The following is a 16,268-nucleotide window of genomic DNA, read 5'->3' as shown; positions in this document are numbered from 1 at the left end:
TGCCGGATGCATCGACACCCGCAGGTCTACCTCCGGCTATGTATTTTTCATGGCAGGGTCCCCTGTCTCCTGGAGCTTGAAACGCCAGCCCTCAACTGCGCTCTCATTGACGGAGGCTGAATACATTGTGCTGTCCCGGTAACGAGCTTGCCTCGTTTTTGTGTGAAAGAGAAAGGAAGGAATCTAATGGGCACTCCAACCAACCAATCTAATACACAATATGCGAGTTCACTGCTATCAAATTTATTTAATAGCAAGGGGTAGCGTTGGCAAAGGTTCCGCAAAGCTTTGAGAGCTAAGTACGAAGCTTTGATCAATCAATTTGAATCGTTCTAAGGATTCGATATATTCCTTTGATCAAGGTAGATTTAGCACGATTTGTGCTTTGGTTTGTATCGATTTGGGTATATCAAGAATTGGGGGTTTGAATCAAAGTAAATTAAAACCAAAACACACAGACCCCTACAGAGGGCTAGAACTATGTGCTGGCACAACCACACAGCGTGATTTGCCCTTAAGACCAACGACTGATCCTAAGTTCGAAGAATACCCAACAACTGGATAGACTTCTCGCAGTCACAAGGAGCAGAACACGACGTTCCTATACTCACAAGTGCCGGGCCCGAATGGCTGCTAGCGAAGAGGTTTCAGTCTGGCGGGAGTGTGTCTTTCCTTTTTACGGATTAGCACTGCAACGTCGTCCCAAAATCACTTGTATTCCAGATACATCAGATCGCTATTTATACATACAGAATATAGAGTCGCATAGTACAATTAATTTAATACAATCAACGTTCGGAACCGCAAGGAAACTTCTACACTCAGTCAGATACCATTTAATTTGAATCTACATGTCCTTATTTGGTCCATATTGGTTCCAAGATTCTAGTATACCTCCAAACATAGGCAGGTACTTCAATATTCATTTAATTTAATTGTTTTTTGGAGGATGACTCGAATGGTGTTCAACTGTCATTGCTGTTCAACACTTACTTCGATCGTTTGTCACCTCGTCCGGAGGCAAATCAGCTCTCCTCGGTTCATGGTCACTTGAGTAAGTTCTTCCAAACTCCTGCCAGTGTAAGGTCCAATAAGAATACCCTTGGTATGTCATACGTGAATGGTCATCCTTTGGATGTAGTCCGAGTCTGGTATAATCCTGCTTGACAAACAGGTAGACTGCTATCCGTAGGTAGTATCAGGGATGGGTAAACTAACCAACTTGTGGTAGTATGGGTATATGGTCCCTTCAACTTATTAGACTGATTCAGTATTGACTTTGACTGTCAATCTGGGTCTCAATTACAGTCCTCTCGATACAAATCTATACGTGAAAATGTCACAATTCACAGCATAGACGTCTAGCCAAAATTTAGGCGTGTCATCCCCCCCAAACTAAAGAATTTGACCGTCCTCGGTCATTCGTAGTTTTGTATAGGGAAAGGATACCCAATCTGTTATTAGATTGATTCGACAAGACTATATCTCCTTTTAATGTAATTCACTGGGTTTGGATCTCTACTTCTCCGTGCTTTCCAATCAATTTGGATGCCCTCAAATGGGTTTCTAGCGCTCATCTTATCAATTTATTCACACGCCTGCTACGAATCGTAACAGTTTAGCGCTCAATTTGAATTGAATACTTTTTCGGTATTCCTATCACATTTCGAATTTTTAATTCACAATCTTTTATCATCTAGTCACAGAACGAGCTTCCATTTCACGGAGAGCTGCTCTGACGTACACGCTGATTCAGTGTGTACCTTTATTTGGTTCGGGGCACGGGGTTCAACAAATTTTTCGTTGAAGTCCGTTTTCTCCCTTCATTTCCTTCTTTCATCTCGTTCTTATTAATTCAAAATGGCTTCAACCTCGAGTCAAACTCGATCTTCTGCCTCTACCACGCGTTTACCAAGCTCTCTAATGGAGGCCCAGGTGATGCTTGCGGGTATTTCTTTTAAATCTACTCTGCCTCTTTTCTTTGAAAGCGCTGTGTTCCAACGACTTCGACAAGGCGATTATTCCCCTCCTATCATCGACTCAAGTAATTCTCCGGATTACGATGGATCCGGTCCCTTCCCCGCCTTTTCGTACCCTCGCTCTTTGGTTCCATTCTGTTTCCCTTCCGAAACATTGCGCCCTTTGTCAGTAGCATCAGGCTTGGATTTGTATTGTTCTGCCCAGATGGCAGTTCGAACATTACAGGTTTTGACGGTTGATTCTCCTTCCACGGAGTCGTCGGGAGATTACGATGTTTTCGAGGAGGCTGCACCATTTTTGGTGCGTAACTGAAAACCCCTCTTATATCATTTATATTAATGGTTTTCACCAGGTCTATATCCGGGACTTCTGGATTGGTCGGGCTAATTGCCCTTTATTCGCGGAGCAAGTTCTATTGTCGGCAGAATCCCTATCTCTTAGTCTTCCCATTTTTCTTCGTGATAACTTGACGCAACAATGGGGGGTTCCACCGGAGCACCGTTCTTCAGCTGAAGTAAGTGTTCCCTTTCTATTACATTTTCTTCATTCTCATTTAATTTAATTTACAGGGTGTTCACAAATTCAAACAATTCCCTGCTATTCCAATTCCGTTTTGTTTACGCTTTCGTGAGGGAAGCGCAATGATGCGTATGGTTTCGTCTAAGGATTTGGATGTTTTTGCCTCATTACGTGGCAAAGAATTATCGGTGGTCGCACTGAAGGACACTACTTCCTCACCACCCTTGGAGATCCAAGCTTCAACCTCTGTTTCCAAAACGCTCGTAGCTCCTCCACGATTAATTAGAAGGAATCGGGAGTTAGAGAACCTCAAGGCCGATGCCTCCTCGTTTCGTGAGTTATAAATTTAATTCATAGATTTTTGTTTTATTTATCCATTCTTTTTCACTCAGTTGCTTCTCCCCGTTCTGCCCGTTCAAAAGACTCCGATAACGAGCTTTTGAGCGGCTTCCCTTTAGTAGACACCGCTCCTCGAGCCTCTTCGTCTACCAAGGTTCCCGTGAGCAGGAAGGAGCCTAAATCCAAAACTACCGTCAAGGGAGTTGAAGATTCTAAAGCCTCCGACCCTCCTACTTCTGCTTTGGTCTATAAGAGAGTTCGACTTCCCCCTCGTTCGAGGAAAATTGCTCCGGCCGCTTCTAAAGGAAAAGCGCGGCAAACCATTGTTACTGAGGCGGATTCGGCTTCCAGTGAAGTTGAATCCGAAGATGAGGATGAGGAGGAGTACTCTGTGCCCCCTCCAAAATGCCTCAAAACGACATCTTCCATTTCTGGTAAAAGTTTATTCTTCATTTACTTCGTTTTATTAATTTAATGGGATTGTAGCTTCATTGCCTCGTCGTCCAGTTAAACGGGTGACCATTCCCAAACGAGTATCCAAGGCTGCCACAAAATCCGCTCCTGAGCGTTCCCCAGATAGTACCTTTCAACCCGTACTACTGGCGGACTCTCAAGGACGATTACGGCCCCCTGAGCAGTCAACTGGGAGTTTTACTCCTTTCCCCAAATTTGCTCATGCCAGGGTAAGTCGTAGTCATTCCATTTAATTTATTCAGAATGCTAACTCTATTAACTTAATAGAATAGCGCTGCTTTAAATCGAGAAAATCCCTTGCTTGCAATCCACCCTGACTTCGTCGAACTGGGCTCCATTCTGGAGACCCAAAATGCTCGTTTTACGATGCAGGACCTGATGCGGGTTAATCGGGTGATTCGCGATGTAAGTTAATTCTAATATCTCATTTTAATTTAATTGCTAATCATGCTTTGGTTCATGTAGCCTTCCATTCCCAGTCAGGCTTGCGTTTCGGCGCTCGCTCGAGGGGATCTGGAAGCAAATTCGGCTCCTCTTCCAGGGTATAAGTATCAAGCCTGCTCCTCCCGGAGTTTAAAGTGCTTGGGATCCTTGGACGTGGAGCTAGCCATGGACGCACTCAATGCGCTCCATAAGGCTTCGACTAGCAGTACGCATAGTAAGTTTTCTGTATTCTATTTGATTTTATTCATTTAATTTAATTCGTTTGATTCTATTTAGATCTAGCAAACTCATTACGACGAGCCACCGACTTGAATGACCAATTGAAACAGCTCGGGTCTCTTTTCGACACCACGCGGGACCTCTTCTTGCGATCCATCTTGGATCTGCAGAATGCCGGGGAGGACCCCATTGTTGTACTGGAAGCACTCAAGGCCGCCGAGCCCAATCGTCGGGCGATCAATCTAAATGAGTGGACCCTTATGGCCACTCTATTCCGTTGGCCCAGTCCATTCAATTTGAGTGGGCTGGACTTCGACAATCGAACTCCAGGGGAATGGATCAAACTGCTACGCAGCATCCATTCTGGGGAGTCAACGGCACATCTTGACGAAAACAGGCACCTGGTCGAGTCCTCGCCACCTCCGGATTCTGCTACTGAGGCTTTCGAAGGCCTCAATGAAGTAGAGAAGGGATCGGCGGACGAAGGTACCAGCAGTCGGGTAGGGGGATCTGTTCCTATGGAGCTGGATCTCCCTACGATTGAGAGTTTGGCCGAGCAAACTCTGTCTCCTGAAAAGGGGGCAGAGCCAGCGCAGACTCTTGAATCGTAGCTGATTCCTTGGGCGTCGGGGCATCGTTTTTTTTTTTTTTTTTTTTTTTTTTTTTTTAATTTTGTTTTTCTTATACACACACGGACGGACGGGTTTTATAACCTGCATATTTCATTATAGCTGACCACTCTCGGTCTTATTGTCTGGGTTTCTTAACCCAAAACATCTTATTATGGACCTTTTCAGGACCACAGGTCGCTCGAGACCATTTCGTTTTAATTAGATTTCATTAATCTAATATCTATCTTGTCTCTTTCTTGTTTTTCTTGTATTTCTTGTAGGTAGTTTACCTATTATTTTGTTGTGGATAGCTTATACTATCCTGTATATATCAATTTACGAGTTCTCATGCTCATGTTTATCTTAATTTGAATGAGTGAACTTAAGTCTCATTTAATTTGAATGATTTCCTATAACCATTGTTCACTCAATATACTTTTCAACTCAATTCTTGTTTTAATTTGAATGAGTGCTTGCGAATTATTGAGCTGACTCTGAGTTCCACCCTTGAATAGGGGTTCAAAGTAAGACTCCATTCCGGATCCTGTCATGAATTTTCATGCGAGATCAGGACCGCAAGACTTTCCTGTCTTCATCGTCCTGAGTGCTCAAGTCGATCTCCGTTCGCCATTGATTATAACAACGTCGGGAGGTATTCTCAACTCCACTTTCAGGTTCTGAGCGCAGTTTCTTTACTCATTCTGCTTATTTTGACCTTCTGTATAATCGCTTTGATCAATTCTGGGTCACTGCGTTCTCAATACCATTCAATCTAATTGCAAAACTATTTGTCTAATTGAAATTTTGTAAATTTTCGATCAAATCGATATCAATCGATATCCTCCTCCCCCAAACTAAAGAATTCAACTGTCCTCAGTTGTCCTAATTTGGTCAGGAGCTTGATTTCACTGTTTCAGTATAAAAGCTCAGGCCAATTGACTATCAATATGCCATTCATTCCAAGTCGACTTGCATTAGTCGAACTTAGTCGAGCTCTCATTCCATACAAAGTTCCATCAACATCTATCATCGTTCATCCTAGCATGCCTATCCATCACAAGAAGGATCTTGACATTGCTCGAGTTGCTGAGCCCCACTTGGGTGCTTTGCAGCAGTTACTTGCTTCGTTCAAAGGCAAGAAGACGAACAATCCCGACAAGGCAACAATTTCTGTCCTTCGTCAGTCTACCGAGTATCTTCATGATCTCTTGGTATGTATTCTTCATTCAATTTAATTGATACGTATCAATTTAAATCGTTTATTCTCAGGAAAAGCCTGTGACCCTTTGTAGTCACGTTAGACAGGTCTCTAACTTGACTGCTCGTCAGAGCATTATCGATACTTTGTGTCTCGGGCACAAACTATTTCCTGACATCGTCAGTGATTCTCACTTCGAGCAACATCTTAAGTTCATGGCTTTTGCCAATGATGCTCGTGTATGTATCAATTTCATTCGTGACTATTTACATTAATAGTCTTTTCAGAACACTTTCGTCAGGAATCGCCTCCTCGATCGTGCTCGTTCTGTTCATTCGGATCACGAGGCGTCTACTCGTGCCGATAATTCTCGTTTTATCAGGAAGTCCAAGAAGAAAGCTACTAGATTTGCTTCCTCTCGTGACGTCAAACGTGAACCTAGATCTGTTCGTTTCGACTCTGATGTCGAGGTAAATTCTCAGATCTAATCTCAATTAATTTGATTTATCAATTTCGTTCAGATGAACTCAGCCTCCGAGGACGAGTTGGTGTCTGGAACTGAACGCAGTTTCAAACAGAAGCCTACTCTCTCTTTTATCAAGGTGAGTTAAAATGTTATCATGTTCTGTATCCACGACTCATTCCATGTCGTAGAATCGTCGCAGCACTCCCTATCCCACCACTGGTTCCAACAAAGGTTCCAATAAGGATGAAAAGTCTGCTGTGAACGAGGTTTCTCCTCGTCTCAGCAAGGTTCATTGCCACACAGACAGTCATGTTTCTTCTAACTGTATGTCGTGCCTCGCTGAAGATAAAGGTGAATCAATTCAATTCAAATCCGTTTCAAATGGATTCTTATTTCATGATTTAGTGACCCATAGCAAGCATATCAATCATGCTCTTGCTCAAGTCGTATCTTCTAATCTCGATACCCCGCCAGCTCCTCTTGAGTCGCAAAGTACCAAATTCATTGCTGCTACACTCAACTTTCAGGCAGCTGAATTCGAATTTAACGCAAATGTCATAAAGTACGCAGCCCCTATCATTTTCCCTTTCTCACCGTCTCGACGCCTTTACTTGTACAATACATCATCCCATCGCTGTCAATCTCCATCGATTACTGATCTATCTATTACTGATCCACCTGACCCACCTTCTCTTTCTATCGGCTTCCGCCTCCTTCCTTGCCCCTGAACTGTACAGTATTACATCGTTGTTTCTCGCAGACTAGATTATGTATATATAGCCAACCCTCCACAGCCTGGTCCCTTATCTTGACCTCTCTGTCATTATCTGGGACCAGGTATGTACTTACTTATTATTACCTATGACTACGATACTCAATATATCTCTGTCATTATCTGGGACCAGTTCGCCTCCGCTCCACTTAGTCGCTCCGCCTCACTCACCTGCTTAGTCGCTCCGCCTCACTGCCTGGTTTAGTCACCCCGCTTCCTGCTCCGTTAGTCACTCCGCCTCTGCCGCTTCGTGACATTAGGTCAAGATCCATTACTGCACTGACAGCCTACCGATAAGGTTGTCCTTGCAGGGTCTATAGACACCACGTCTTCCCCAGTTCCGCCCGATTCTGAAACACCTGTTGCCAGTATAGACTGCTCCGCACTCCCGCACGCACTTGACCCCAGAGACCAAGCTCACGCCCATAACAACGACGATACTTGGCGCGATTGCCAGTCTCAACCTTGCCCCAACGCCCTTTCGAACTCGATCCGAGAGCCACTCACTGTGAGCAATATAACCTTCCTGCCAATTCCCCAACCCCGATTGCCTACTCCCATCATGTCGACTCCTGTCCCGCCTGCCCCAAATACCTCTGCTGAGGATCTCATGGCTCAGCTCATCAGACAAGTAGCCAGCCTTGCTACAGCCATGGAGGAACGCTCATCCTCCAAGTCAAGCATGAACAAACCCGAGGTCTTCAAGGGTAAAGATGGTGCTGAAGCTCGTCGCTTCATGGCTCAGTTCCAAAATTGGGCGTCAGAACAACCGGATCTCGCCAAGAGCCAAGTTAAACTTATCAAGTCCGCCCTGGGCTTCTTCACAGAAAGTGCTGGAGATTGGGCAACTCCCCATCTGTTACACTTCAGTGCAGAGAATCCCCCTTTCGGAGGAAACTGGGATACGTTCTTGAAGGAATTTAGCCAGCGGTTTGAGCCAATGGACCCAGGTATGGAAGCCCGTAGCGAGATCAAGAACCTCAGACAAAGTAAAGGGCAGACAGTTGCAGAATTTGCCCAGAAGTTCAAGGATATCGGAGATCGGACTGAAATGTCTGATATTGATTTACGGGAACGCTTCTTCACCGCCTTACTTCCAGAGATCCGACAACACCTTATCATCGTAAACATCGCCCAAGGAATCGCTCCGACTTTGAAAGAGGCAATCAAACGAGCCATATCGGTGGATGTCTACCTGCATGATCCCACCATGACCGGCCGAAACACCGGACACGCTCCTGCACACACTGCTCACATTACCCCTGCCGACCCTCACGCCATGGACATTGATGCTACTCATACCAGCACTGGGAATAGCAGGGAGGCCTTCCTTGCCCGTATGCGCGGACGATGTTTTGGTTGTGGAGCTCAAGGCCATGTTAAGCAGAATTGCCCACACAAGGAGACTACCTGCCGATACTGTGGACGCCGGGGACACCTAGAATCCGTCTGTCAGGACAAGTTCATGGGACTTAGTCGCGACCGTGGCCGACGCCAACAGCCTCGCCGTCAGCAGATCTCAGCCACGGCGGCACCATTTACCTTATTCCCAAACGAATCAGTTCAGATTGCCGCCTCAATCCCAACACCTGTCGCTGGACCTGCTATACCGAGCCCCGCTAATCAGGACTTCTCCACCCAAATTGGACAAATAAGGGAATTGTTGGACCGTGCTAATGCCATGTCTCCTCCGTCCTCTGGTTTTCAGCAGGGTTTTTAAAGAGGGTACCTGCTCCGGCTGCACCGAGAGTACCCCATAATCAGTTTACTATGTTCGCTACCTCTTCGTATGACTCGCTCCCATCATGTACAATATCATCTATTTGGGAATTAAATTCCAGCTCCCCACATTTCCGAATTCATGCAAAACTGAGAGGAAGGAACCATAGTATAACAACCGCAGCCATGGTAGACTGTGGAGCTACCGCCCTGTTTTTAAACCAAGACTTTGCCACCAGAAATCACGTAACCTGCGCACCCCTCCATAAACCAATTGATGTATTCAATATTGACGGTACACCTAACCGAGCCGGGCGAATCACCCACTTTGCACGCTTAGCACTCACAGTGGATAACCAGGAGCGATGGATGGATTTCCTGATCACAAACTTAGGAGGAGAGGATATTATTCTTGGACTCCCCTGGTTACGGAAGGTAAATCCAGAGATTGACTGGGAGAAGGGACGACTTTCAGTAAAGCCACCCCGGGTACATATAGAGGAAGTAGAAGATGAGCAGACTTCACACCCTCACCTAGTGGCGTCTACTACCGATAGTCCAATCCAGGAACTCCTGAACGAAGGATCACAACGTGAACCCAATCACACTGAGGCAGACCTAGAGGAGAATGAAATCATAACAGCAACGGAGGAATCCCCAATACACCGAATACGAGCCAATCACAAAACACGTCGGGCATGGGTGAAAGCGGGGATATTGGAAGAACAAACAGAGGAAGTATGGTGCTCAGCAGGGTTCACATATTCTCAACAACTAGCAGAGGAGGCTAACCGCGATAAACCCATTAAAACCTTTGAGGAGATGGTCCCTGAGCAGTACCGAGACTTCAAGAAGGTTTTCTCCGAATCTGCCTCTGAGCGATTACCTTCCCATCAGCCCTGGGATCACGCTATCGATCTTGTACCCGGAGCACCAGCAACCATGCGGACAAAGATCTACCCAATGTCCTTGAACGAGCAGGAGGAACTCGACCGCTTTCTAGAAGAAAACCTACGGAAAGGCTACATCGTTCCCTCGAAGTCACCCATCTCATCTCCAGTCTTCTTCGTGAAGAAGAAGGATGGGAAACTCCGTTTCGTACAGGACTACCGGAAACTGAATGAGTATACTGTGAAGAACCGATACCCTCTCCCATTAGTTGCTGATATCATTAGCCGGCTTCAGGGAGCGCGATATTTCACCAAGTTTGACGTTCGCTGGGGCTACAATAATGTGCGGATTAAGAAGGGGCATGAATGGAAAGGCGCATTTGCAACAACTCGGGGCTTGTTCGAGCCTAAGGTTATGTTCTTCGGTCTCACGAATTCCCCTGCCACATTCCAAGCACTTATGAATGCGATATTTGCTGATCTCATTGCAGCTGGCAAGGTGGCAGTCTACCTAGACGACATCCTCATATTCAGTAACGACCTCAAGGAACACCGACAAGTGGTACGGGAAGTATTAACGCGACTAGAAAAGCACGACCTCTATTTGCGCCCAGAGAAGTGTGAATTTGAACAGCAACAGATCGAATACCTGGGACTTATCATTTCAGAAGGGGAGGTGAGAATGGATCCGGTCAAAGTAGCGGCTGTTCGTGACTGGCCAGTCCCTACCAACCTCCGGGAACTGCGAGGATTTTTGGGGTTTGCAAACTTCTACCGGCGCTTTATCCGAAATTTTGCAAGAATAGCTCGACCTTTGAACGACCTAACCAAGAAGGATACCACCTTTAACTGGACTGGTACACAACAGGAGGCATTTGACACCCTTCGAGAGGCCTTCATCTCCGCACCAATCCTTGCTCTATGGGTGCCAGATCGGCCCACTCGAATTGAGGTAGACGCATCAGGCTTTGCTACGGGAGGCGCCCTCATGCAGAAGCAAGACGATGGTCAGTGGCACCCAGTAGCCTTCAGATCGGCATCCATGCAGCCAGCAGAACGGAACTATGAAATATATGATCGGGAGATGCTTGCCATTATTGAAGCATTGAAGGACTGGAGGAATTTCCTGGAAGGACTTCCACAACCATTCGACATTATCACCGACCACTCCAACCTCGAATTCTGGCGCACAGCACAAGACCTTACCCGTCGACAAGCCCGATGGGCCCTCTATCTATCACGGTTTGATTTTCATATGATCCACCGTCCTGGCCGAGTAAACACCCAAGCTGATGCCCTTTCTCGTATGGCAGTACATCATGTATCAGATAGCGATGACAATCAGCAACAGACCGTCCTTAAACCTGGCCACTTCACCAAAATCGCCGCTTCAATCCTACGGAACCCCCTAGAGGATCGTATTCGGAAAGCCTCAGAACGGGAAGCACAAGTACTGGAAGGTCTGGAAACAGTCAAGAAGCACGGGTTACAACGCTTGGCCAATGGGATAGCTGAATGGGAGGAGGACAACGGGTTGGTCTATTACCGGGGCCGGGTATATGTACCAGCAGACAACAATCTACGCACCGAGGTACTCCGTCAATGCCATGATCATCCAACTGCTGGACATCCCGGATTACATGGGACACTTGACCTGGTCAGCACCCACTTCTGGTGGCCGACACTGCGTTCTTTTGTGGAGAAATACGTTGAGGGATGCGAGATTTGCGCCCGCAAGAAGATCCAACGGCACCCACGAGCTGTGACTCAACCACTGGATGTACCATCTGGCCTATGGGAAGAGGTAGGGGTCGACCTGATAACACAATTGCCTAACTCCCAGGGATACGACGCAGTCTTGGTCTGTACAGACCTGTATGGAAAACAAATCCATGCTATTCCTTGCACCAGCTCCATTACAGCCGAAGGTGTCGCCGATATCTATTACCGAGAAATCTTCCGTCTCCATGGTCTTCCCCTCCACTTCAAATCCGACCGCGGACCTCAGTTCGCAGCTAAACTCATGCGATCCCTCCTTGCTAGACTGGGAATTAAATCAGATCTAACCTCCGGATATCGTCCTCAGTCCAATGGCCAAACTGAACGCGCAAATCAGGAAGTGGAAAAATACATCCGCCTCTATGTGGGACGACGACAAGATGACTGGGCAGAACACCTCCCCATGGCGGAGTTTGTGATTAACTCGCGGACTCACTCGGCCCTAGGCATGTCCCCATTCGAGTTAACCTACGGATACCTTCCCCTGTTCAATATCCCGGTTGGTCAACGCAGCGGCATTCCAGCGGTGGATGACCGCATACAGATTCTCCGAGAAGCGCGACAGGATGCTGGAGCTGCCTTACATCTAGGAAAGAAGCAACAAAAGGAGGGATACGAACGTGGGAAGCGAAAAGCGCATCAATTCAAAGTTGGGGACCTAGTTTGGCTAAGTGCGGAGGACATTAACCTGCAGCTATCCAGTGAAAAACTAGGAGACCGACAGCTAGGACCTTACCGTATTCTGGAGAAAGTCGGACCTCTGGATTACCGCCTTGACCTTCCCTTGTCATTAGACCGCCTTCATCCTGTCTTCCATGTCGACAAACTATATCCATGGAAAGGTAACCCCATCAATGGCGAAATACCAACACCACCAGAGCCGGTGTACTTAGAAGATGAAGATGAACTGGAATATGAAGTGGAGGAGATCTTGGACAGTCGGGTACGATGGAAGAAGTTGGAATATCTAGTAAAATGGAAAGGTTACGATGCAGGACACAACTCTTGGGAACCCGCACCCAACCTCAGCCGGGCACCAAAAATTGTTCGGGCCTTTCACAAAAAACATCCGACAGCGGCAAAACCTTGACCATCGAGGGCAATGGTCATAAGGAGGGGGGTAATGTCATAAAGTACGCAGCCCCTATCATTTTCCCTTTCTCACCGTCTCGACGCCTTTACTTGTACAATACATCATCCCATCGCTGTCAATCTCCATCGATTACTGATCTATCTATTACTGATCCACCTGACCCACCTTCTCTTTCTATCGGCTTCCGCCTCCTTCCTTGCCCCTGAACTGTACAGTATTACATCGTTGTTTCTCGCAGACTAGATTATGTATATATAGCCAACCCTCCACAGCCTGGTCCCTTATCTTGACCTCTCTGTCATTATCTGGGACCAGGTATGTACTTACTTATTATTACCTATGACTACGATACTCAATATATCTCTGTCATTATCTGGGACCAGTTCGCCTCCGCTCCACTTAGTCGCTCCGCCTCACTCACCTGCTTAGTCGCTCCGCCTCACTGCCTGGTTTAGTCACCCCGCTTCCTGCTCCGTTAGTCACTCCGCCTCTGCCGCTTCGTGACAGCAAACCTGGTCAAGACTTATGCAACCCGTGCACGTATTGCCAAGGTAATTGCGGACGAAGGCTGCAGCATTTTGAAAAGTCGCCAAGATTCTGGTTCAGACTCTTCTGCTTCTGACGCAAGTTTCGCTACTGCTCAGAGTATTCCCACCACTGGTTCTGAGGACACCGTCGTCACTCCTACAGAGAATGCTGTTCCAGTCCTTAAGACCGTCGAACAAGCCACTACTCCATTCACTCGTGGTGTTACTCCTATGATGGAAGACAAAGGACACGTCTCTGCCTAGGTCTGCATTCCATCTAATTGATTTTTATTTAAACTGATACATCATCATTTAGATGCATTCTTTTAAAACCCATAAATATCATAAAAACAGTTGTTCGTGTTGACCCACTGTCTTTACATGGTTTCTTCTATTCGTATTCATTTATTCCATGCCTACTGTCTTTACGCCATCACAGCTGTATAGTAGATGCATCATCTTACCATCGCCATTCATTTTATGATGTTCGTTTGTAACAGTATATCACCAGAGTTTCAATCTAATTATTGATCCTCTTCCTCACTGAGTTCTTCGTCAGAGTCGGTATCTGATAGTCTCAGATGCGGTATGGCATCGAATATGTAATCATTTTCTGGTGTCATCCAATATTCATCTTCGTCTTCTACCATTAAACCTAATTGTTCGGCAGTTAAGTCGATAAGTTCGTGAATATTGTTTGGCAATTCAATTGATTCATTTCGCGTGAAATGTGGCAATACTCTGAAGGCTCCGACCTTCTCTTTGAGTACTGTTCCATCCATTTCAGCAATGATATAAGAGCCACCCTTAGTTCGTCTGATTATGACCATAGGTCCTCTATATCTTGGATACATCTTTCTATCCAAACTCTTTTCAATTCCAGAATTCCTAACCTGGACCAATTGACCTGGTTTGAAATCCCAATCTTTAATTGTATGTCTATATTTTCGTTCGAATCTTCGTAGCTCTGCAACTTTATTTGCATCTACTCTACATCGTACTTTCTCAATGAATGAGTTATGTTTCGACAGAGCTTGAGCACGATATCCAATTAATTCATCTCTAGTTAAGATTCTATTAGGTGGATTCACCAACCAAGTTGATTCCACTATATCAAAGGGAAGCAACGGTTCAGCTCCTGTTACCAGGAAATATGGAGAACAACCTAGACCACGTCTCGGTGTTACTCTATCCGCCCATAGTATCATTTTCAAAAAGTAGAACCATTTAGATACATCTCCACCAGTTGCTTTAATTAAAGCCTGGCGTATGTCCAAATGCGCTCTTTCAATCTTTCCATTAGCTTGAGAGTTGTAGGCGGAAATTCTTATTCCTTTAATTCCATACTTCTCTTCTAACCAAGCTAGCATGTTTTTCATTTGACCTGCATTATCGGTCACCACTTCTTCAGGACATCCCCAGCGACAAATTATATCGTCAAAGAACCATTCTCCTAAAGTTCTAGCATTTTCATGTTTTACTGCTCGGGCCTCAGACCACGAAGACAGTGAATCCCTTCCATGGATGATATATTTACATCCATTAGATGGAATCGACATTATCATTGTATCGACATGTACCTTCTGAAACAACGAAGGTGTATGCATCAAAGTAGGAGGTGCTTTCAACAGCTTCATCTGTCTATTTTGACACTCCTTACATGATCTCACATACCATTCCACGTCTTTATATATGTCAGGCCACCAGAATCGTTTCTGCAAGAAATCATTTGTTGCAAAGACTCCTTTATGTCCTAAACAATCATGTGCACTATTCAACATGTGCATACGCTTTTCTTTTTCCACCACTAATTGTGGTTGATCAGGTTGATCAGTATTCCTATGGTACAACCTTCCTTGGTCGTCGACTTGAAATTTCTTAATCAATCTAATAAATTTAATCCGTTCATCTTTTGGCATTCCACCCAGGGATTCATCTGATGGGTTCGACAAGTACTTCCCAATCAAAGGAATTAATTCGTCTAATCTATTACCCTCAGAAGATCTATGTACTTCTGGGTACGGATTGTTTTGTACAAATTCTTCGTCAAAAGTAGGGAACAAATTCCTACTGAAGACTTCACATGTTGCGTTTTTGGATTCTAACATGTGGTTCCTACGAATCTCGTAGCTGCGCTCTTCATTTAGAGCTTCTTGTACATCTAATTCAATATCATCAGCTTCTTGAGCTGTTTCGTATAAGTAACCACTTCTAGGGTCAATTTGATCTTTGAAGTCATCAAATTGATACGGCTCTTCCATTTCCCCATCTCCCATAATAAAATTAATTGGTTCCCCACCATCCTCATCAACGTAATCTTCTGGATTTACTTCTGGACGCTTTGTTTGCCATCCACCAGGTGTGATTCGTGATAATCCATCAGGACCATGGGTTGCACCTTTTACATGGATTAATGTAAAGTGATAGTTTCGTACATGCTCAATCCAACGGTTTATAGTTGCATTAGGACCACAACTAGGATTGTCTAACATGCCTTTAATATAACTTGCATCGGTTTCAACTGTTAAACGTCTACATCCATAGACATGATAATAACTAGCTTCCAATGCTAATTTTAAGCCATACAATTCTCTCTTAGATTGCGAGAATCGTGCTTCGCGTTCATTCAAAGTCATTGATCCAAAGTAATTGAAGAACTTCTTCTTTTCAGTCGGATCAATTTGATAGATATACCATCCCACAGCTTTGTAAGAGGTATCCACCGCTAAGTAAACATCCCAATCAAAATTAATTGGTCTCAAAGCTGGACAGTCTCGGATTCCATCCTTTAATTCGTCCATTGCTTTGTCACATTTTTCATTCCATTCAAATGGAACATTACTCGTCAACTTAGTCAAAGGAGCTGCTTTCTTAGCAAAGTTCGCAATGAACATTCTCAATTGACTTGCAGTTCCTAAGAATGCTCGAACCTCAGTCTTATCACGACATGAAGGCCATTCTAGGACTACTTGAGCAATATGTTCTTCTGGCATACTGCCTTCATAGGTACATCTATGTCCTACGACAATCGTTTCCTCACAACAAAGAAATGCTTTGGTTCCACTGAAGGTTCCTCCTGCATATTTCATTCGTTGTATTACTCTATTCATGTTTTGGAAATGTTCCCAAACAAATCGTCTAATTCCAGGATTCTCTGGAATAGTTTCGTAACGTCCTTCTGGTAATTCATATCGAGTTGATGGTCCTTTTACAGGTACATCATCAATGTAAGGAATTG

The sequence above is a fragment of the Lentinula edodes genome (genome assembly GCF_021015755.1).
Source record: "Lentinula edodes strain Le(Bin) 0899 ss11 chromosome Unknown C8R40scaffold_11, whole genome shotgun sequence".
NCBI classification, from domain to species: Eukaryota; Fungi; Basidiomycota; class Agaricomycetes; order Agaricales; family Omphalotaceae; genus Lentinula; species Lentinula edodes.
This window is presented reverse-complemented; position numbering follows the sequence as displayed.